We start from the raw sequence: 24,329 nt of genomic DNA, 5'->3' as shown, positions 1-24,329 counted from the left end.
CCAGTGAAATTAATTAAAGAAAAATTGGTGAGTCAGCATTTAGAGACTGCATAAGTGGGCTATGTGGAAGAATTTAGGAAAAGATTAAGTAGAGTGGGTAGGTTGGTTAGACAGCGGTTAAAATTAGCACAGCATGTGATGATATAGGAAGCAGACAAAAGATTAAAAATTCATAGTTTTGCTGGTGGGGATAAAGTATTAGTAGTAGAAGTATTAAAAACATGGTTAAGAGGGCTTATCAAATTGAAAGGAAATTGAGTCAGATCAATTATTTGATAAGAACACCAATAGAAGGGAAGTATAGCGTGATTGTGAATGTGAATATCCTCAAACGGTTTTTGATAAGAAAGGAAAGTGACAGAAGAATCTGTTACTTGTTACAGACCAGATTTGGATCCAAATTTGAACCAAATCCAGATGATTCTGAATTTTGACATTGTCCAATTTAGTTTGAAGAATGAGAAAGTCCTCAGAAATTGGGATTAATTATTGCATTACCTTCCAGAGGAAAGCCAAAATGACCTGAAAGAGTTATTACAATCAAATCGACACATAGGAGAATAAGCTGGGAAGTACTAAAACTATACATGATGTAGATATTGGAAATGCTGTTCCAATTAAGCAACATCCTTATAGACTCAACCCTCTAAAATTGGCACGGATTCAAAAAGAGAGTGCAAGCTGAAAAGTTGGGCAGAGAAAATGGTAGAGGGAGTTTAATCAGAACAAATGTGAGGTGATGCATTTTACACATAGCAGTCCAGCACAGGAATGGATGCTTCAGCCCACAACGTGGTGGCGAATATGATCAAATTAAACTTATCCCTTCTGCCTGCCCTTGAACCTCTCCATTCCTTGCATATTTGTGTGCTTATGTAAAGGTCACTTAAACATCTCTGTCATTTCTGCCCCCACTACCAACCCTGGCAGCACATTCCAGACACAACCTACTTTCTGTGTTTAAAAAAAACTTTCTTCTCACATCTACTTTGAACTTTCTCCCTTTCACCTTAGATGCATGTCCCCTAGAATTAGACATTTCAACTCTGGGAAAATAATTCTGACTGTCAACCCTATCTACGCATCTCATAATTTTATAGACTTGTGTCAAGTCTCCCCTCAACTGCCTGTCCTCCAGGACCTCTCCAGTGGCTGGGGAGGATACAAAGATCTGGGCCTAGGTCCCAGCAATTTCCTCTCTTGCCTCTCAATAACCTGAGGTGGATACCATCAGGTCCTGGGGTTTATGCACCTTAATGCACTTCAAGAGATCCAACACCACTTCTTTCTTGCCCCAGCATATTAGCTCCACACAAATCTCACTAGCTTCCATATCCCTCTCCTGGGTGAATACCAACACAAAGTACTTATTTAGGATCTCGGCCACATCTTCTGCCTGCAAGCACAAGTTCCCTTTTTTATCCTACCCTCTCCCTTGTTATACTCCTTGTTTTAATGTATGTGTAGAATGCTGTGGGATTCCTTTTAACCCTACTTGCCAAGGTCATTTCGTGGCCCTTTCTTGCTCTCCTGATTCCCCGATTGTGTACTTTCCTGCTTTCCTTATATTTCTCACAGCCCCTGACTGATTCAGAGGTCTCTTACCTTGCCATCTTTGTCCTTCCCCCTTACTGGAACTTGCAGTTCTGAACTCTGATCAGCAGGTCTTTAAACAACCCCTACACATAAATGTGGACTTGTCCGATAACAACTCCTCCCAATTAACTGTCCCTAGCTTTTGCTTAATACTGTCATAATTTGCCATCCTCCAATTTAGCACCTCCCTTAAGGTCCTGACTTATCCTTGTTCATAGCTATCTTAAAACATAAGGAGTTGTGATCACTGTTTCCGAAGTGCTGTTCCACTGAAAGATCAGTCACCTGGCCAGGCTCATTAAGCCAATGCAGGGTCCAATGTGGCCCTGCCTCTAGTTCACCTGTTTCAGGGGGTTAATGTCAGGGCTAGGGCTAGCTTTACTGTTAGCATTAGAGTTAGGATGGGGCAAGAGTTATTGTTAATGTTTGGGTCACCCTAGGGTTAAGACAAGGGCAAGAATTGGGGTTAGTGTTAGGGCTAAGACGAGGGTTAGGGTTAGGATTAGGTCATAGGCAAGGGTTAGGGTCATACCTGCAGTTAGGGCTAGGGTTGGGGCTAGTGGGGCTAGTTTATAGTTAGGGCAATGACTATGGCTAGGTTTAGCTTTAAGGTTTGGGTTTGGGTTAGTATTAGGGCTAGGCCAAGGACAAGTGCAAGGGCCCAGGTTAGGGTTAGGGGTTAGGATTGGGTCAAGGGCAAGGGTTTAGTATCAGGGCTAGGATTAGAGTTGGGTTGAGGGCTTGGGTTAGGTTTGAGGGTTTGGGTTAGGTTTAGGTATAGGGTTCATGTTAGGACAAGGGCAGGACTTGTGGTTAGCATTGGGGCTAGGGCTAAGGCTAGGGCAAAGCATAGGACTAGGGATAGGGTTAGTGTTAGGGACAGGGATAGGGCTGGGCTAGTGTTAGGATTAGTGATAAGGTTTGGATAACTTTTAGAGTGAAGCCTAAGGCTATGGTTAGGACAAGGGTAAGGGATCAGCTGAGGGTTAGGGCTTGGGCTCTAACTTGGGTTAAAGTCAGGGTTAAGGTTAGAATTAGAGTTAGGGTTGGGTTAGGTTTGGGTTTAGGGTTAACATCAAGGGTAGGGCAAGGCTTCGGGTTACTGTTAGGGTTAGGCCCAGACCTAGGGTTAGGCTTAGGGCTAAGGCTTGGGCTAGGGTTCGGGTTTGGTTTAGGGTTAAGGCTAGGGCTAGGATCAAGTTTAGGGTTATGTTGAGGGCTAGGTTCGGTGTTTAGTTTAGGATTAAGAGTGTCGGCATGTCTGGAGTTTTGGCTAGGGTTAGGACAAGGACAAGGGTTGGGATGAGCCCTGCGTCTGCAGTTAGAGCAAGGACTCAGGCATAGAAGTAGTGTTAGGGTTAGTTTTGGGCTAGGGATGGGGTTTGGGTGAGGACAAGGGTAATGGTTAGTGGTAGGACTTGAGCTTGGACTAGTCTAAGGGTTAGGACAAGGCCTACAGTTATGGTTACAGATAGAATTAGTGTTAAAGCCTGGCATTAGACTAGGGATGAGCAATGTTTATGGTTAAGGTTACGGTTAGGCTACAGCTAGAGTTTAGGTTAGGGTTAGTGTTAAGGTATGCATTATGGCTAGGGATGGGTAAGGTTAGGGTTGGGACAAAAGCAAGTGTTAAGATAGAGTTAAGGGATAGGGCGAGGACCAGGACATGGACCAATGTGAGGTTTAGGGGTGAGCTCTGGATTGGTTTAGGGTTTGGTTTAGGGGTAGTGTTAATGTTTGGTGAGGGTTAGTGTCAGTGTTTGGCCAAGGACACGGGTGAGTGTTAAGGCTAGGACTAGGATTATGATTATGAGTATAATTAGTTTTAGTGTTTGGCTTGGGGCAAGTATAAGATTATGACAAGGGCAAAGATTAAGGCTAGGGCTAGCACGAGGGTTAGGGTTAGGTTTGGGGTGAGAGTTAGACTTAGGGTGAGGTTGAAAGCTAGAGTTAGGTTTAGAATTGGTTTTAAGGTCACTAGTAAGGGGTGGTGTTAGTGTTTATGTTAGGCCAAGAGTAAAAGTTAGTGTCATGGCTAAGGCTAGGTTTAGGGTTAGGACAAGTGAAAGGGTTAGGATTAGTGCCAGGGCTAGGGGTAGGGCATGAGCTCGGGCTAGGTATAAGGGCAGGGTTAGGGTTAACGTTAGGGCTTTGGTTCAGGTTAGGGTAAGGGGTAGGGGTAGGATAAAGGCTTGGACTCTGGCTTGGGTTAGGGATAGTGTTAGTGTTATGATTCACGGGGTTAGGGTTATGTCTAAGACTAGGGTTAGGTTTATGTTTATGGTTAGGGTGAGGACTACATTATGGCTTGGGCAAGGGTTGGTTTGTGGCAGAGGTATGGGATGGATAAGGTTCAGGTTTAGGATTTGCGTTAGTGTTAGCATAGGTTTAGGGATAGTGTTAATGTTAGCCTAGGATTAGGCCAAACATTAATGTGTTAAGTGTGGAATAGAGACAGAGCGAGAGAGAGATGGAGTTGGGGAGTGAGAGAGACAGAGTGGGATAATGGCAGACACAGAGATTGTGACTGAGCGGGAGATACAGAGTGGGAGGCAGAGGGAGGTGGAGTGACGGGGAGAGAGAGGCAGAGTGGGAGCGAGAGAGACACGGCGAAGGAGAGAGATTGAGACTGAGCGGGTTAGAGAGAGACGGTGTGGGACACAGAGAGGGAGTCAGAATGGGAGAGAGGAATTGAGCCTGCGGGGTGTGTGGGGGAGGAGGGGGTGATGGTTTGGAAGAGAGAAACATGAAGTGGGAGACAGAGGGAGAAAGACTAAGAGATAGCAAGCCGGAGAGAGAGAGAGACAGACAGACAGAGGAAGAGAGGGACAGACAGACAGACTCTGTGTGTACTTCAGGAACAGAGAGAGAGAGAGAGGGTGTGTGTGCGTAAGAGAGAGAGAGAAAGACGCAGATGGTGTGAGTATGTGTGTGTGAGTGAGAGAAAGAAAGAGTGTGTGTGTGAGGTAGAAAGCAAGAGAGAGAGACAGAGTGTGAGTGACAACACGGTGTGCAGTTGGAAGAACACAGCAGGCCAGAAAACATCAGGACATTGTGAAAGTCAACGTTTCGGATCACAACCCAATACGGCAGCTTCCCTGCTCCTCTGATGCTGTGTTCCTCCAGCTCCACACCATGTTATCTCTGACTCCAGCGTTGATAGTTCTTACTATCTCAGAGTGTGTGTGTGTGTGTGTGAATGTGTGTGTGTAAGGGAGGGGGAGAGAGCGTGTGTCTGTTAAGAGGAGAGAGAGTGTATGCGTGTGCTTGGGTCACCTGAGGGTGGAATTGAACCCTGGTGCCTGGTGCAGACGCAGCAGTGCTAACCTAATGTTAGCCACCGTGCCACACCTAATGAGGAATGGTCACTGATCAGGAAGTGACAGTCAAGATCCATACCCATGAAGATGGCCTCAACCATTTTGGGTTCATGTCGCACAACATGACCCACACAAAGACTGTTCCATCTAGACTTACACCCCTCCTGCACCTTATCACTGTAACACTGCATTTCCCATCACTAATCACTGGACCATATGAGAAAATTAGCCAATCTACTTTACAACATTTTTCATCTGTGTGAGGAACCCTGCACAGACAATCAAGCTGTTGACGCACCACTCACACCATTCATACGGCCTTTTGACCTCCCTGCGATAAATTCTCTGCCAATGTGCTTCTCTACACTTTACCTGATCAAGCGGCAGCACTTCGAAAGCTTGTGATTTCAAATAAACCAGTTGGACAACAACCAGTTGTCAAGTGACTTTGGACCCTGTCCACCCCAGTCCAACATCGTCACCTCCACACAATGTCCACGTGGATAACGACTACCATTCTGCCTTTAGTAGCCTGTCCGTTTTCGTCAAGTCCTACCCGTGGGCCACCCTCAGTGGTCTATTTCTCGAAAGGTGTAGTTGTCACGCCTACTTTAGTTTTACTATCCAAGAAGTCTCCAGCCTCAAAATGGCTCATGACCACACACTTTGGGATGGATCACTGACTAAGCTGCTCCCTGCCACCCAAGTGAACTTTTATCTTTTGAGGCTGGATTACCAAACTGGAAGGGGACACCGAGTGAGCCAGAGTTACAGGTCACTGTGAATGCTCACGTAGCCCTTTCCTGTTGGTGTTGCTTCTTGTACCCTGCCCTTGGGAGCACTTGGCAGGTCAAGAATGAATCTTTACAGGCAGGTGTCTGTTGTAGTTTGGTGGATTCTGCAGATACTTTACACAGCGAGAATATCTAGTGCAGCGTTTTGAACATTCAGTTTCAGATTGTGACTCTCTCTCTACCCCCCATTTAACAGTTTCTCCTCTGCTTCGTAGAGCTGCAAGCAACCTGTCTCTCACTCCTCTCCTGCCGTGCCCCTCAAGCTCTTTCGCTCTCATGACATTATTTTCTCTTGGTCTCCCTGTTTTACTGTGTGGTTGTGATTAAGTAAGTGACAGACAATCCTTGCACAGTAAGATCCCACAAAATCAGTGTGTTCACAACTCAGCCCTCCCAGAAAAGTGCTGAAGTTTCTAACAAACAAAAGTTTGTGACATCAATTGAAGACCTTGAGGAGAGCTTACCAGTAAGTAAAATATTTTTTCATGTGCTGGCCCTGTTGTAAAGTGGGACAAAATTCACAATCTATGCACAGAAAGATCCAACTGTCAATGGTGTAAATTTAGACAGTCCCTCGTTTCTATGTCTGCATAAGTCTTTAAGACGTCTCTGACTGAACATTGACTGAAATACACTCTGTAAAGTCTCTGATGCTCTCACTCGCACGCTGTTTCACTCTCGCTCTCTCTCCCCCAGAAGACAGCAAGGAAAGGGTGAGAATGAGGAGGATGCACAGAGTTCCACAAACAAATCTTCGGTAAACTGAATTAAAATATTCCCGCTAGACTTTTCATTTTAAAGTCAACTACCCAACACTAAGACAGACATTAATGATTTGGAAATTACACCAGACTCCAGTTTCAAGTTGTTTAATTTCAAGGCCCTCAAGACAAATCATTCCAATCAGTGCACAGCAAGATTCCACAAACAACATAACATCAAACAGACAGTGCATTTCAGTCACACTACTCAAGGGACCAGTTTTGATTACGTTACTGCAGAAAGGGAAATTCCTCTTGTTTGACAAATTGAAACTCTGTTGTCCTTCTCTTTTCTCAGCCCTCTCATTCCATGGAACATAGAACAAGACAGCACAGGAACAGTCCCTTCAATCCATCATGTCTGTGCCAACCAGATGTTATACTAAGCCTTATACCCATCTGCTTGCATGTAGTTCATACCGCTCTATTCTCTGCCTCTTCATGTTTCTGCCTCAATGCCTCTTAAATGTTGCTATCTTATCTGGTTCTACCAGCTCCTTAAGCAGCACGGTGTGCAACCCCCCTCCCCCCGCCTCCATCTCCTTTACACTTTCCCCCCTCTCACTGAAACCTATGTCCTGGGGTTTTTCACATTTCCTTCCTGAGAACGAGACTGTGACTATCCACCCCACCCATGCCTCATAATTATATGTATTCCGTCTCTGATCTTTTCTCTGTTTTTTTATTTAATTGTACACCGCAACCAGTGTCATATTTTAAAAAGACTGTAGCATTTATTTTTGACAATATTAATTTTTTTATCAACCAAGTACTTTTTCTGTGCCAGTAACACTGCAGGCAAGTGACACACAGAGAGGTCACATAGACATTCCGAATGGGCTTAAATCCAATTTTACAGGAAGCAAGAGGCTGCTGATTTGTATGGGACCACTTTAAAAAAAACTCTAACTTGTTCTAGGATTTAATATCACTATCCAACTTTCCAGAAAATAATAACTGGTACTTAGCTGTGACGACATTGTCATAGAACCATAGTCATAGAGGCCTACAACATGTTCCATGCTGACTAAAATGTCATCCATGCTCATCCCATTTCCCTGCCCTTGGCCTGAAACCTCTAAACATTTGTCCAAATGTCTTTTGAATTTTGTTAATGTACCCACCTTAACCTCTTCCACTGGCAGCTTATTCCATATGCGCACCACGCTTTGTGTAAAAAAGTTGTCACTCAGATCCCCATATATTCTTTCCCCCTTCCCTTAAACTGATGCCCTCTAGTCCTCAATTCCCAAACCTTGGGAAAAAGATTTATCACATTCACCCTATCCATGCCTTTCATGATTTTATACACTTCTGTATGATCCCTCCTAGGTCTCCTACGCTCAAAGAAGCCCTAGCTTGTCCAACCTCTCCCTACAACTCAGTCCCTTGAGTCCTGGCAACATTCTTGTAAATTTCTTCAGCACTCTTTCCAGTTTAATAACATCCTTTCTATAGCAATGTGAATAAAACTGAACACAATACTCCAAGTGTGGCATCACCAAAGACCTGTACAACTACAACATAACTTCCCAACTTCTCTCCTCAGTGCTCTGATTGATGAAAGCCAGTGTGCTAAAAGCCTTCTTCACTGCCCAGTCTACCTGGGACTCCACTTTCAGAGAATCGCACACCTGAATTCTAAGGTCCCTTTGTCCCTACACTCCGTAAGGCCCTACCATTCACCATGAAACTCCTACCTTGATTTGACTTTCCCTTCCTTTCACACCTCACACTTATCTATATTTAACTTCAATTGCCACTTCTCGGCCCACTTCCCCAGCTGATCAAGATCCTGCTGCAATTTCTGATAACCTTCCTCACTGTCCACAACACAGCCTACTTTAGTTTCATCTGCAAACTTACTAATCATGCCTTGTATAAGATAACAAAGTGTGAAGCTGGATGAACACAGCAGGCCAAGCAGCATCTCAGGAGCACAATCTTGCCTTGCACATTGTCATTCAAATCATTGATATAGATAACAAACATTAACGGGCTCAGCACCAAACCCTGAGGCACACCACTCGTCACAGGCCACTGGTCTGACAAGCATCCTTCTCCTATTACCCTCTTCTTCCTCCCATGAAGCCAACTGTGCATCCACTTTGTCAACTCTCCCTGGATTCCACGCGATCTGAAATTCCAGAACAGCATAGCATGTGGAACCTTATCAGAGGCCTTACTAAAGAGACCCCAGTTCTGAATCATTTTCACAGCCTGGTGAGATGCCCCGACAGTTTCACACCGTTATTGTCTTTCATGTTTCCTCTCTCCCTGTATTACTCCCTGTCCCTCTGCTGCCATTCCTCTCCTTTAGGAAGAATTGGGGATGTGCCAAACAAAACCTCATCTTATCCTTCGATCTCTCCCTCCCTCTCACACACACTCTCTCAGCCCACAAATCATTTTTTGTCCCTTTGTCTCAGATATCAATATGTGATGTTAAAATTCTGATCTACCCATTTAAAATGACAACAAATTGCATTGTGTCTGTTTCCATTTGTTCCTTAAAACAACAGAAGAAAGCTGAAGAGGGGTACAAGAGGAGACAGAGAGAGAATTACTGAAAGATCAGTTCCCTGTTACTTGGGCAATTGAATTGAAATAACCATAAGACCACAAGATAGAGGAGAATTAGGCTATTTAACCATAGAGTCATACAGCTTGGACACATTTCCATTGGTGCAACTAGTCTGGGCTGACCATGTTCCCAAATTAAACTAGTCCCACTTGCCTGCATTTGTCCCATATCCTCCAAACCTTTCCTCTTTATGTATTTATCCAAATATCTTTTAAATGTTGTAACTGTACCTGTATCCACCACTTCCTCTGGTAGTTCATTCCAAACACAAACCATTCTGTCTAAAAAGGTTAGCATTCAAAGTCCTTCTTAAAAATTTCTCCTCTCACCCTAAAAATATCCATGTTAGGTTTGAAGTCCACCAACCCAGGGAAAAGACCTTGCTCTTCACCTTATCTAACTATGGCCCTTATGATTTTATAAATCTCTGCAAGTTCACCTGCCCATCTCCTATGGTCTGGTGAAAAACGTCCTAGCATATGCTGCCTATTTACAACTCAAAGTCTCATTCCCGGCAGCAATCTGGTACTTGTTTTCTTAACCTTCTCCAATTCTTCTTCTATTACTGCGACCAGAACTGTGCACTGTACTCCAGAAGAGGCCTCACAAAGTCCTGTACATCGTCAACATGACATTCCAACTCTGAAACTGAAATGTCTGAGCAATGAAGGGAAGCATACTAAATGCCTTCTTACCCATCCTGTCGATCTGTGATGCCAGTTTCAAATAATTATGCACTTGAACCCCTATGTGTCTCTGAGAAGATTATCCAGGGCCCTGCCATTAATTGCATTAGTCCTGCCCTTGTTTGTGTCACAAAAATGCAATACTTTGCATTTATCTAAATCAGAGTCCATCTGCCACTCCTGACCCCACTGACTCAACTGATCAAGACCTATGTGTAATCTTTGATTGTTTGTGTAAAGGTTCATTTGCTCTCTCTCTCTCAAAGGCAGCTCATGTTTTTGGGGGGAGTTTGATGGTTCAGTGAAACATTGTGAACAGATTTCAAACCGTGTAATTGAGTTTCTAAAGGTACGAATCTTTCAGACCTCCAGTTCATTCTTGTCTCGTCTGAGTGAAGGAGATAAACAGGATAGGCTTGGTGCCGCATTTGTCTGTGGGATCTTGTTGTGTACCAGCAACAGTGAGTTGTGGGCAATGATTTGAAGCTGCAATGAAATTTACAGAAGCCATTCATTCATTGAATTCATTCTCAATAGGACTAGATTGCCACTTTACCTCTTCCTCACTCTCACACCATGGAGGTTTGCCAGATGTTAGAGAGAAGGGTTGGGTGTCTGGCAGGGTGCTACATTGAGGGAGTTTGATGGTCTCCCAGAGGTGCCTGTGGGATCCTGCTGTGCATGGCTTTGTCTGCATGTTTTATTTTCACATCACAAGCCCTTCAACACTGGGCCAAAGAGTGGCAGGTAGAGTTTAATTTAGATAAATGTGAGGTGTTATATTTTGGAAAAGCAAATCATGGCAGGATTTATACACTTAATGCTAAGTGGGGAGTGTTGCTGAACAATGAGATGATGAATTGCACGTTGATAGTTCCTTGAAAGTGACGGCACAGATAGATAGGATAGTGAAGAAAGCCTTTGGTACGCTTGCCTTTATTGACCTGTGCACTGAGTACAGGAGGTGGGAGACCATTTTGTGACTGTACAGGACATTATTTAGGCCACTTTTGGAATACTGTATGCAATTAAGGTCTCTTTACTGTAGGAAGAATGTTGTGAAACTTGAAAGGGTTCAGACAAGAAGTACAAGGATGTTCCCAAGGTTGGAGGTTTTGAGCTATACTGAGAGGCTAAATAGCCTGGGGCTATTTTCCCTGGAATGTCAGAGGCTGAGGAGTGACTTTATAGAGGTTTGTAAGATCATAAGAGTCATGGATAGAGTAAGTAAACAAGGTCTTTACCCTGGGGTAGGGGCACCCTTAAATAGAGGGCATAAGTTTAAGGTGAGAGGGGAAAGATTTATAAAGGACCTAAGGGGCAATGTTTTCACCCTAAGGCTGGTGTGTGTATGGAATGAGCTGCCAGAGAAAGTGATGGAGGCTGGTACAATTAAAACATATAAATGGCATCTGGATGGGGGTATGAATAGGAAGGGTTCAGCGGGATATGGGTCAAGGACTGGCAAATGTGACTAGATTTGTCTAGGATATCTGGTCATAACAGACAAGTTGGATCGAAGGTATGTTTCCATGTTGTACATTTCTATGACTCTATAACAGGGCCCCCAGCTTCAGTTTGGTCTTTGTGTGTGGATGGATTGCATCACTGTTTTCCCAATTCCCCCATCCCTTCCTGACCCCTCCACACCAAATGTGATGCTTGCATTGCTAATGTATACTGATTGAGAGAGAAAGTGGGGGAGTAGGGGCAGGGTGGAGAAGAGTGAAAAAGAGAGAAATGAATGAGTTAGAAATGAAAGGCTTGTTGTCAATATTTCATGTAGAAGCAGCGCCAAATCCCAGAAAGAATAGGCACAACATGTGAGCGATGAATGGGAGTGTGACAGTGGGGGTATCAGTTTTGTTTGATATGTATTTTCCAATGTGTCAGAGAAGCAGCTGGAGGTATCAGGTTAAACACGGAGGGAGGGCGACACAGATAAAAGCAGGCTCTGAGACTGGCTTCTTCACAACTGAGTCATTGCCCAGTCTGTCACAAAATATACACTGGATGCAGCCAGAGAGCATTTGCCCCTTAATCTCAGTTGAAACCTGCTCCTGTTCACTGGGATTAATTTCAGGAGAAATGATGACAAATTCAGGAATGAACAGCTTAACATATGACGAAAGTGTAAGGACTCTAGGGTTACACTCAATGGAGTTCAGAAGGATGAGGGAGCATCTCACTGAAACTAAAGAATACTGAATGGCCTGGACAGAGTGGATGTTGGGAAGATGTTTCTATTGGTAAGAGAGTCTCAGGCCAGTGGATGCAGCATTAGTGTAAAGGGGAGACCTATTAGAATGGAGATAAGGAGAAACTTCTTCAGCCAGAGAGTGGTGAATCTATGGAATTCACTGCCACAGAAGGCTGTGGAGGCCAGGTCATTGAGTATATTTAAGATGGAGATAGTTTCTTGATTGTCAAGGGCATCAACAGCTCTGGGGATAAAACGGGAGAATGGGATTCAGAAACTTATCAGCCATGATTGAATGTTGGAGCAGACTTGATGGGCTAAATGTCCTGATTTCTGCTCCTGTGTCTGACGGTCTTAGGATAAAATAGCAAGGTTTTGAAAAATAATGAGTGATGAAATCTTACACTTGCCTATTCCCGTTCTCTGCATTTAATATCAGGGGAAGTGCCGGTAAAAATGTGTGATTGTAGAAGTCAGTAAATGGTGGGATCTTACAGTGCTTTCAGTGCTACAGCATATTGTTAATTTTAATCAATTTTCATTGGCCCAGCAAGTCTCCTCCGTGATTTGATCATAGCTAATATGCTTCTCAAATACCACGTCCTCAATAGTACCTGTTCGTCGACCTATCTTTGTATCATCTGTGAGCTAAGCAATACTGCCCTCAATTCTTTTGCCCAGATCGTTAATGTATAACGTGAATAGTTACGACATCAACAATGATCCCGGTGGAATTCCACTTGTCACCCGATGAAACCCCGAAACAGACCCCTTTTTCCTGAATCTTTGCCTTCTGTCAAGTCAGCCAATCTCTATCCGTGCCAATAGCTAACTCTGAACGCTGCAGCCTCTTAGCTGATTGAACAGTGTCCTGTGCGGCACCTTGTCAAAGGACTTCTGAAAATCCATATGAAGCACATCCACTGTGTCTCCTTTATCTAAATTGATCGTAACTGCTCAAATAATCTATTTTTGATTAGTCAGGCATGACCTGCTGTTGAGGAAATCATGCCAGCTCAGCCCCATTTTATCATGAACTTGCAAGAATTCTGTAATCTCATTCTTCAAAACAGACTCTAAAATCTTACCAACAACTGAGGTCAGGCTAACCGGCCTATAGATTCTTGACTTCTGACTCCCAACTCCTCCCTACTTAAACAGGGTGTTACATCAGCTATTTTCCAGCCCTCTAGGACCCTCCCTGCTTCCAACAATTCCTCAACAGCCTCTACAATGTTCTTAGCAATCCCCTTCAGGACTCTGGAGTGTAGTCCCCATCTGATGCAGCAGGGATTTATCCACCTTCAGATCTTTTATCTTCATGATGGCCAACCTAAATTCTAACACAGTGTAATAAAGCTCTGCTACACCTTATCACATTACACTCTAACAAAGTGTAATAAAAACTGTTACACCAGCAATAATCCATGTCAATCTACACTCTAACATAATGATAAATAAAGTTTTGTTCCACGAATTTGCACCTTAAGATGGCATAATAAAGCTCTCCGACAACAATAATAAACCCTCTGAACACAGGTTTGTATCACTAGTAATTAAACACTATTAATCTACTCTCTAGCTCAGGGTAATCACCAACAATAATCCAGATCAATCTACGCGATAACACAACATGATAAAGCTCTGGTACACCTGTAATAAACCCAATCAATGTACACACTAACACGGTGAAATAGAACTCTGCTCCATCAGTTTAAACCTTGTTAATCTACACTTTAACACAGGGCAATGAAGCTGTCTGACACCAATGATAAATCCTATCAATCGAGACTCAAAATCACAATGTACCCAGTCTGTAGCTGTGAAAAGTGAAAAAAGACTTTTTCACGCAGTGTGTATGGAAAACACCGCCTGGAAACGTAATGGAGGCAGATTCAATTGAAATATTCAGGAAAGCATTGGAGGAATATTTGGATGGAAATAGTCTGCAAGAATACAGGAAAAATAGGGAATACAGGAAAATGGCACTGAACCATGATGCTCATTTGGACAGCCACCTCATTTAGCAGGCACAACAGACCGAAGGTCTTCCTTCTGCACTATACCGATTCTGTTACCATCTGAGAAGGTTGTAAAGACAGGAGCTGGTTCAGTCGATTGCATCAGTTACATCAGTTTGAATAGGATCACCTCTCATTCTTTTAAACTCCAATGAATGGGTCAAGGGAATCTCTGCATTGCCTCCTCTGTAAAGAGGCCCAGATAATCCACTGGCCAGAAAGGTGTTGTAACAGGATAGATTGGAGTTATGCGTTGTGATTCTGCAGAAATGTAATGTAGTCGATTCCAAGGGAATTACTTGGGATTCTGAAATTTTGAAATGACAAGTCTCCCACGCCTGGAAGCTTCTGAAAAAGCCCCTCACAATATCAAAAATGCCTGAGGGTTTGAGTTCACAATTTAGACTCAATTAAGCTCAACAGTTACCCAGGAAAGTTGGAGAATATACACCCACTGTAACTCCTGGGTAACTATTAAACAGACCCAGATGTCAATCCTAAACTCCCTTCCCAACTACACCTTACACCCCTGTCAATCATTATCCATCAAATCACCACTTGCTCATGGCCCTCCAGACTACCAACCTGACTCGATTGTGCGCCCTCTCCTCTCCATCTCTCATTCCTACTCTCACCTGTTGTCCTCCTCATATCGCCAGTCTCGCCAAGCCCCTGACCTGAAATGACATTTCCAACACCATCCCTTCTGTCCTATTGGTCTGACCCCAACCCCAGATTTCCCCACTCATGTGAAAGCCTCTCCACATACACTGTGACCCGCTCTAGGGCAGCTGTTAGGCATTCATGTTGGATTGCTTGTACCTGAACAGAGCTGGCACTAAGCTCCTTTCAGTATTTGTCAGAGTGTTTGGAGAAGGTTTAAGGTAAATCAGCAGGAGCTTGGGATTCAGGAGTTAATATCAGACTGGAGTAGCAGGGTGCACAAAATACTGGGAGAGACCAGGATAGAAAGCATTACAATTGAGACATATTCACACAGCATGGAAACAAACTCTTCAGTCGTATACATCCATGCTGACCAGATATCCTGAAATCATCAAGTCCTGTTTTCCTGCATTTGGCTGATATTCTTCTAAACACTACGTGTTGACATACCCCTCCAGGTGCCATTAAATGTTGCAATTGCACCCACCTCCACCAGTTCTTCTATACACACTCACACCACCCTCCGAGAGAAAAAGTTGCCCTTCAGGTCTCTTAAATTTTCCCCTCTCAGCTTAAACCTATGCACTGTAGTTTCAGAATCCATTAGCCTGGCAAAAAGGTGTTAGCTATTCACCCTATCCATGCACCTCATGATTTTATAAACCCCTATATGATCACCACTCAGCCTCCAATGCTCCAAGGAAAATAGGCCCTGACTTTTCAGCCTCTCCCCATAGTTCAAACTCACCAATCCAAGCAACATTTTTGCAAATCTTTTCTGAACCCTTTCACGTTAAACAACATCTTTCCTACAGCAGGAAGACAAAAAATAGATACAGTATTTTAGAAGTGGCCTCAGCAATAAGTCTGTACAGCTGCAACATGATGTTCCAACTCCTAAACTCAGTGCACTGGCCCATGAAGGCAACTATGCCAAATGCCTTCTTAGTTAATAGCATTCAAATCATTTACTTGTCCAAGTTAGGATGTGGAGTTTAATCAGAGATACTGTGCATTTCTGTGAATGCAGGGAGAAAAGTAAATAATTTGGAAGAGCTACAGGCATAGATTGTCACATGGGATTATGGTGTTTCGGCATTAAGAGAAGAAGAGAATGTTCAGGAATAAGTAGGACTCGGTACTGAATATTCTCGGATACAAGGTTTTTAGATAAGAAAGGAAAGGTGATGGTTAAGAAGAGTATAGCTGGAAGATTGTTTACTCTTCTCAGTCTTTCACACTCCCACTGTCCGAGGCGTTCACATTTGAAACCTTGCTCTTCCTGATGTAAATGAATTACCTGGACATGAGTGTGCAGGGACCAATTTCAATCTTTGCAGGTGATCCAAAGCTTGGAAGTGTCATAAACAATGAATAGCACAGTGGACAACTCCAAAAGGATATTGACAAGCAAGTGACAGATAAAGTTTTATGTGAGATGGAAAGCACTTGTAGATAGACAGTACATAAAGAAATGACTACACTGAAGAGTGCTAATGTACATAAATCATTGAAGGTGGCAGGACTTGTGAATAGTGCTGAAAATAAAGCATACAGTATGACAAAGAACAAAGAAAATGATTAAACTGGAACAGGCCCTTCAGCCCTGCAAGCCTGTGCTGATCCAGATCCTCTATCTAAACCTGTTGCCTCTTTTCCAAGGCTCTGTATCCCTCTGCTCCCTGCCCATTCATGTATCTGTCTAGATACATCTTAAATTATGCTATCGTGCCCGCCTCTACCACCTCCGCTGGCAGCGTGTTCCAAGCACCCACCACCCTCTGTGTAAAGAACTCCATGCATATCTCCCTTAAACTTATCCCCTTTCACCTTGAAATCTTGACCTTTAGTAATTGAGCCCCCCTCCTCTGGGAAAAAGCTTCTTTCTATCCACCCTGTCTATACCTCTCATGATTTTGTAGACCTCAATCAGGTCCCACCTCAACCTCCGTCTTTCTAATGTGAATAATCCTAATCTACTCAACCTCTCTTCATAGCTAGCGCCCTCCATACCAGGAAACATCCTGGTGAACCTCCTCTGCACCCTCTCCAAAGCATCCAGATTCTTTCGGTAATGTGGCAACCAGAACTGTACGCAGTACTCCAAATGTGGTCGAACCAAAGTCCGATACATCTGTAACGTGACCTGCCAACTCTTGTACTCAGTACCCCATCCAATTAATCAAACCAGCCGTATGCCTACTTGACCACTCTATCGACCTGCATTGCCACGTTCAGGGTACAATGGACCTGAACACCCAGATTTCTCTCTGCATTAATTTTCCCCAGGGCTTTTCCATTTTCCATATAGTTCGCTCTTGAATTGGATCTTCCAAAATGCATCACCTCACATTTGCCTGGATTGAACTCCATCTGCCATTTCTCCGCCCAACTCTCCAATCTTTCTATATTCTGCTGCATTCTCCGACAGTCCCCTTCACTGTCTGCTACTCCACCAATCTTAGTGTCATCTGCAAACTTGCTAATCAGACCATCTATACCTTCCTCCAGATCATTTATGTATATCACAAACAACAGTGGTCCCAACACGGATCCCTGTGGAATGCCACTGGTCACAGTTCTCCATTTTGAGAAACTCCCTTCCAATACAACTCTCTGTCTCCTGTTGCCTAGCCAGTTCTCTATCCAACTAGCTAGTACACCCTGGACCCTTCACTTCACTTTTTCCATCAGCAACTTCACTTTCTCCATCAGCCTACCATGGGGAACCTTATCAAACGCCTTACTGAAGTCCATGTATAATAGGCTGACTTATGATATAAATGATTTAACTGCCTTTAGTCAATCAACTGATATTTACAACAATTCTTCAGGAGATGCAGGTGTTAATGGCAAAACTGACATTTACTGCCATCTCTGATGGCCTTGAGGGCATCTAGCATGCAACCAAAGTCCTGTGGGTTTGGCGTCATGCGTAAACAAAATAAGGTCTGGAGGGCACCATCCATAAAGTACATCAGTGAACTGATACCTTTTTCAGCAATCAACAGCATTTACATGCCTGACACTGGACTATTTTAATTTGTCAATCAATTTGATCCATATCTTGCCATCTGCCATTGTGAAATGAAATGCAAAACACTATCTGGGGTTTTGGATTTCTACCTCAGAGGTAAGACCACCCACCATCTTCACCAGGCATTTAGAGAAAGTTTCACAAATTTTTAAACAAGAAAGCTCATTCAGTTCTAAATGATTTGATGTTTTGAAGGAATAACCACAGGTATCCAAGATCGCCAGAGCATGGTGACTCCTTGTGAGCTACCCACAGCAGATTTATTCTTACATATCATAGATCTACTTGCAGGTTTGAGAATCCTGTGATCGACAAGGTTTGATTACTGGCGCTGGAACCACAAACCAACCCCATGTGGAAATTTGGAACTGAGGCCTAACCGGTGCAGGAATGATACCAGTGACAGGACATTGAAGAGACCTGACCAGATTGACCATAGGGCCCCTCAGAACTCTCAAGGCCATGACTGGTGTTGGGGAAACCATCAGATGCACTCTTATAATTTCTGGAGCAGCAGGCATTCCTCACTGATGCCTGCGATCAACTAGTGCGATGAATATGCTGGAATAAGGATAGTGCTAGCTGGCCCTTCAGTTAAAAGTTACTGAATTATTCAACATTTGCAGGGAGTACATGTCAGAGGATATGTGTTCTGAATAAGAGGTCTTCAGCACCCTGATTTTGAAAAACAACTACTGATCAGATTGAAATTAAAACTTGGCTTTTCTGTTCTGCGCAGAACATTGTCATCTCACCTGACAAGTTCTGAAGATCTCAGCAATGCCACCTCGCACTTCTGACAGGTGGAAATGATTTAACCTGTGAAAAAGAAGTCCGTGACTTTTAAATTTCATTGTTGCAAATGGGAAGAAGATCAAAGGAAGTCTATTTACAACCAAGTGCAGTTTTCCCATGAATGTTTGTTGTATAATTATTGACTGAGTACACATTTATTAAAGTAGCACCCTACCATAAATAAAATAGTGCCAATTTTGTACTGTCAAGGTATCCAGTTGCCAGAGTATTGGATAATGGAGGGCCACTGGGTGGTAAGGCAAAGTGAATTCCTGAAGAAAACTGGATATGCTTCCTTCCACATGGGGTACATGAAAAGACCATCATCTGCATTGCCCCTTCAAGTCTTTCACCATCCTGACTTGTAAATATATCACTGTTATTTTGCTGTTGCTGGGTCAAAATCTTGGAACTCCTTCGCTGACAGCACTATGGGTCTATCCACAGTACCTAGACTGCTGCAGTTCACGATGGGAACTAAAAGCTAGCCCAGCCAGGAATGCTCATTTCCTGTGAATGAATTAAAAACATCCACTGTAAATTTTATTGCATTAATGGCAAAAAGATGCACAGCCATGCCTAGTGTGTCTATAAATACCACAAGTAACAGAGAAACACCACCACCTCAAGTGTTAGTGTTGATATAGGAAAGATATTATAAAAGTGGTTGCATTCATACTGAAGGAACAAGGGCTCCCCACAAAGAAAAAAAAGAGGCTCACTTGCACGTGCAGCTGATAGAGGCTCACAACACTGGAAGATCACAGTGATTCTTCATGTTTCATCTCCAAAAATAACAGAATTTTATTTTACAACATGCAACTGCAAGTATATAGCAGCTATAATGGACCTAAACACACCATACTGCGATTATTAATCCATTATCCAATTAAATCTGGCACTGACCCACTAAAGAAGATATATAGGAGAGATGATGAGAAAGTTGTCAGGAAAACTACAAATGACTAATCTGTCAAGGAAGAAAGAATACACAAAGCTGATTGATCACATCCCTTTTGTGTCAAAGGATCTCTGGATTTGTTTATTCTTTTATTTTCTTCTTTTAAGTGAATGTAACGACTGTACCTGAACCATCTCCTATTTCAAACTAAAGCACAGCTGAGTGGAAGTAGAATTTCATGATTAAAACACAAAGAGTGGAACATTCACCATGAGGCAGTGATTAAAATCGTGCTTACTCAAAAGGCAGGAAATTAAGTGTGTGGGTGCTTCAGAGGTTTGTGAACTAGAGAAGATTCTAAGTATAAGATTGGAGTCTGACCTGGGGAATGTGATAGATTCACACTTGTTCCAGTGCAACTTCAGGATGGTCTGTCTGAAAGGGCCTTCCAGGCACTTAGAAACAGTCTGTCTACCAATACTGTGATCCTAAAGGCATTCCTTTTATAAACATTATTTCAATCAATTTGTTTTGGAGAACATCATGTTCCAATTTCATACTTATAGGTATGGCTGTATTTAATTGCTATAGTTGGATCATTCATATTGTTGACATATTAGGTGGAAACCATCACAGTGATATTTTCAGCATGACATTTCTCACATCTGACACCCAGGATTAAATGAAAACAGCCATAAGAATCCTTCTGAAGTGAAGCTGGGTGAGTCTGTCAGCTTGCCTTTGTGACAGTGAACAGCAATACAGATGAGAATATTGGAAAATGAATGGCAAAGCTGTTGATGTTGAACTAACTCAGATAGTGAACCAATAGAGGGTTATGTGAGTGTCAGGTGATGGAATTCAGATATCTAAGACTGTAAAAAGTTTGATCCAGTATATGCTGGGACTATCTAAGACTGTAAAAGGTTAGATCCAGTATTCATGTCTTTGCTGGGACTATATGCTTAAAAACATGTTCTGAGCTCCAGGGTGTCTCAGCAGGAGTTCGTCAAGGTTGTGCCTAGGCTCAATCATCTTCATCTGCTCCATGTATGTACTTCCCTCCATCATAAGTTCAGAAGTGGCAGACACTTGGTATTTCTGTTCCAGATCAAAATGTGGTCTGCTGCAAATCAAACCTATAAGGACCAAAGTACTTACCCAGAGTTTTTATCGTTACAACTGGAAGATTGCAGAAGCGTAGCGGTGGGTAAAGTTGTTAGGCTAAAGGCAATGTGTTAAATATGTGAATTTTAAGAGCATTTTAAAGAGGAAATGGGGCTGGGCAAGTGGAAAGATTTGGGAGGGGATAAATAATTTTGGATGAGCTGAATTGAAAACATGGCCTTCCCTTTAATCTTATATTATCTTTTGAATTAACCTGAAAATCAGATCATCCAATCTTTCCTCAGGATACAATGGGACCTTGATCAGAAAGGAAAATGAGTTGAGAAGTGGCAGATGGACTTTAATTTAGATAAATGTGAGGTGCTGTATTTTGGTGAAGCAAATCAGTGAGGGACTTATACAATTTGTGATGGGTTTCTGGAGTGTGTTGCAGAACAAGGATAATTTGGGATGTACTTTCATAGTTAAAATGCAGGGAGACAGGGTAATGAAAGGACATTTGGTATGCTAAACCTGATTGGTCAGTGCATTGAATATAAGAGTTGGGAGTTTGTGTTGTAGCTGTACAGATATTCGTCAGGCCACTTTTGTAATAATGGGATCAATTCTGGTCTCCCAGCTATAGAAATGATATTGTGAAACTTGAAAGGGTTCAGAGAATATTTGCATGGATGTTGCCAGAGTTGGAAGTTGAGTATAAGGAAATGCAGAATAGGCTGGGGCCATTTCTCGCTGGAGCACCAGATGCTGAGGGGATGACCTTGTAGAAGTTTATAAAAGCATGAGGGACATGGATAAGGTGAATAGTCAAGGTCTTTTCCCCAGGGTATGGGACTCCAAAACACGAAGACGTAGGTTTAAGATGAGAGGGAAAACATTTAAAAGGAACTCAAGAGGCAACCCTCACGCAGTGGGTAGTGAGTGTATGGGATGAGCTGCCGGAGGAGATGAGGAGGTAAAGTAACAACATTTAAATAAACACCTGGATGGGTATATGAATATGAAAGGTTCAGAGGGACGTGGGCCAGATGCTAGCAAATGGGACTTGATTAAGTTAGGATATGTGGCCAGCATGGATGAGTTGTACTGAACTGTCCGTTTCTGTGCTGTGCGTCTCTATGACCCTGTGAATGACAATGGATTATTGGCGCGTCACTTTATAACATGTGAGCAAAGATTGTGCTTTCTACATGTGGAGAAAATTAAGAACTCCCTTCGGTAATCATAAAAACAAAAGGTTTCTGTCATTTCTATGTTTGAGTAATTACATACTGAAGGTACGGTTGTTTCGTTCACATTGAATTAGAACCTTAGACAGATGATCTCTTTGCACCCAACAGATTGTGTGGCATACAGTTTTAAAATTCAGTGCGTTTGAATTTCTTGCTTTAGAATATACTTGAACCACCATATCCTGACAATAACTGCCAGATGGCACCAAAAAGAAGCCTCAATAACCATTTATGTTCACTTTTATCTCCCTATTCCAATTACTGGAACTTAAATTCGCTCCAAAATAACTGAAACCTCCAAATATTTGAAGGCCCAGTGCTGATACTTGGGTGGCAGCAGCCTTGGCTGGAAAAGTTCCTCTCACATAGGTTTTAAAGGGTTGCCTGTTCACTCTGACGCCCTGTCCTTTGGTCCTAGGCTCTCCAACATCTTCTTCACATCCACTCTATCCAGGCCTCACAGTGCTCTGTAGATTTTAACACGATCCCCCTCATCCTTCTAAACTCCAATCACTGCAGACCCAGAAGCCTCAACAGATCCAAACAAGACAAACCCTTTATTTCTGGGATCATTCTTGTAAACCTCCTCTGGATCTCCTCCAAGGCTAGCAAATCCTTCCTTAAATATGGGGTCCAGAGCTGCTTACAATATTCCAAATGCAATCTGACCAGAACATTATACAGGATCAGCAGTACATCCCTGCTCTTGTATTGTAGCTGTTTGATGGTGGATGCTTTTGTTGGACAGCTCAGCTGAAAGAGATTCAAACTTATAATCTGAGGGTTCTGGGCTCAAGGCCCTATCTAGGTACAGATTTGGGCCACAGTAAATTAGTTCATGGAGAATGATGATTATGTGGGGAGGTCAAATTACTGAAGACATTCTTGGAGTTGGTTACTCAAGTGTTAAAAGCCATCTACGAAATTCTAGTCCCTGCAATCAGTCTAGTTGTGGTACAATACTGTTGCCATGATGATGTCCATAACGAGCCTCAATGTCAACGGGGCAGCCAAGTTTAGCATACACTCCTCATGTCATTCCTCAGGGATCAGGACTACACAGTGACCCTCCTGCAAGAAACCCGTATCATCCCAGGAGATGAAGCCACGTAACTCCTGGATCACCAGCTCTAGTACGACAGCTGAGATAACAAGGTATAGAGCTGGATGAACACAGCAGGTCAAGCAGCATCAGAGGAGCAGGAATCCTGAAGAAAGGTCTAGGCCTGAAACATCAGCTCCTCTGATGCTGCTTGGTCTGCTGCGTTCATCCAGCTCTCCACCTTGTTATCTCAGATTCTGCAGCATCTGAAGTTCCTACTATATCTAATAGGATGGCTACCTTGTTTTGCCCATTTATTAACCTGGAAATCTTGAGGAGCAAGGAACCAGTGCCAGGTCATCTTGTCCAGGTCATGGTTCAGTTTGGGGGCACAAGTGCTTCACTTCATGAACTTTTTCCCAGAGTATATACTCTTCTTAGCTCTATCAGTGAAAAGCAAAGTAATTTCAATTGCAAGGTCAAGAGGAGTGATCATGGCATTGCGTGGATGAGTTCAACACTGGTGGGGAAGTTGAGTGATGTGGTCAGGTCCATTGACTTGGTAGACATCTGGTAAAATTTCCATCCTGACGCTATCACCTTCACCTTTGTGAGGCCTAGAGCCATAACATCCAGACTTGCATGCCTGTATATTTCCAGGCTTTATGCCCCATGTTTTTTGACTGACTCCGTGTGGCAGGTGCCATCCACTAATCACAAACTGGTGTGGGATTTGAGGATATGTTGGGACGTGGGCAAGATAAACATCCTTGTGTTTCATCAGCAGGATGAGCAGGAGTCTACAAAGAGGCGGTAATCCAGGATCAAGGAGTTGGAGAAAGAAATGATCACTCAGGAGTCAACATCAGCCCCACCCTGCAGTACCCTCCCCATGACACAGTGCCCATAATTTGAGTCATCTCAAGGAAGTCTTCCTGGTGCCATTTAGAACAAGATGGAGGCGGTGTTTGTATGGCCTGATGCTGCATACTCTCCACTGCTACACCTTTGCCCATCACAAAGATGATACATTCTTTGGTGGAGATTTCCAGTTAGAGGGGCCTCAGCAAAGAGATTTCCTCACTTATATTGGGAATCTGGTGTGGAGAGTGCTGCATATGGTGGTCATGTGCAACCATTGGCTGACCAAGTTCACCATGTGCGAGGCCATGTGTACATTTTGAGGCCTGGAGGAGACAGTCTTCCACATATATTTTCACTACATCCATTTGCAGCCCCTTTTTAATTTTTGAAGAGGCTGCTGCTTAAATTTCAATTGCTCCTCATTCCCACCATCCTGATTGATTGGCACCCAGTGTGGAAGGAAGAGAACAAGCTTATAGATGTTCTCCAGGCTTTGCTCCTGGGCCTGGCCAAAATGGCCATTAACACAGCCAGGCAGCAGCATATGGATGGACTCAATGTTCTTGATTGTTTTGCCTCTCTTTCATGATGATATTAGCACTCAAGTGGGAGCATGAGGTGCTCACTAGCATGATGGAGATCTTTTGTGAACAATGAGCACTGTGGGGACTGGAGTGCATTACCAATCTAGAAAATCAGTCT

The 24,329-nt window shown here is 43.2% G+C and overlaps 1 protein-coding gene across 2 annotated transcripts in view; it reads left to right on the top strand.

Moving 5' to 3' along the window:
* Nucleotides 1-23,774, top strand: part of spg21 (SPG21 abhydrolase domain containing, maspardin) — a 107,296-nt gene extending 83,522 nt beyond the window's left edge. The window contains exon 12 of one of the 2 annotated variants that reach the window (XM_059639225.1): nt 23,551-23,774. The gene's annotated coding sequence lies outside the window, so the exon portion shown is untranslated. Of the gene's footprint in view, nt 1-23,547 lie in introns of both variants that reach the window. The other variant, XM_059639224.1, reaches the window with a different exon arrangement.
* Nucleotides 23,775-24,329: the final 555 nt, after the last annotated feature.

The sequence above is a fragment of the Stegostoma tigrinum genome, chromosome 33 (assembly GCF_030684315.1).
Source record: "Stegostoma tigrinum isolate sSteTig4 chromosome 33, sSteTig4.hap1, whole genome shotgun sequence".
Classification (NCBI taxonomy): Eukaryota; Metazoa; Chordata; class Chondrichthyes; order Orectolobiformes; family Stegostomatidae; genus Stegostoma; species Stegostoma tigrinum.
Note: the sequence above shows the minus strand (reverse complement) of the source record. Positions and strands in the feature narration are given on the sequence as shown.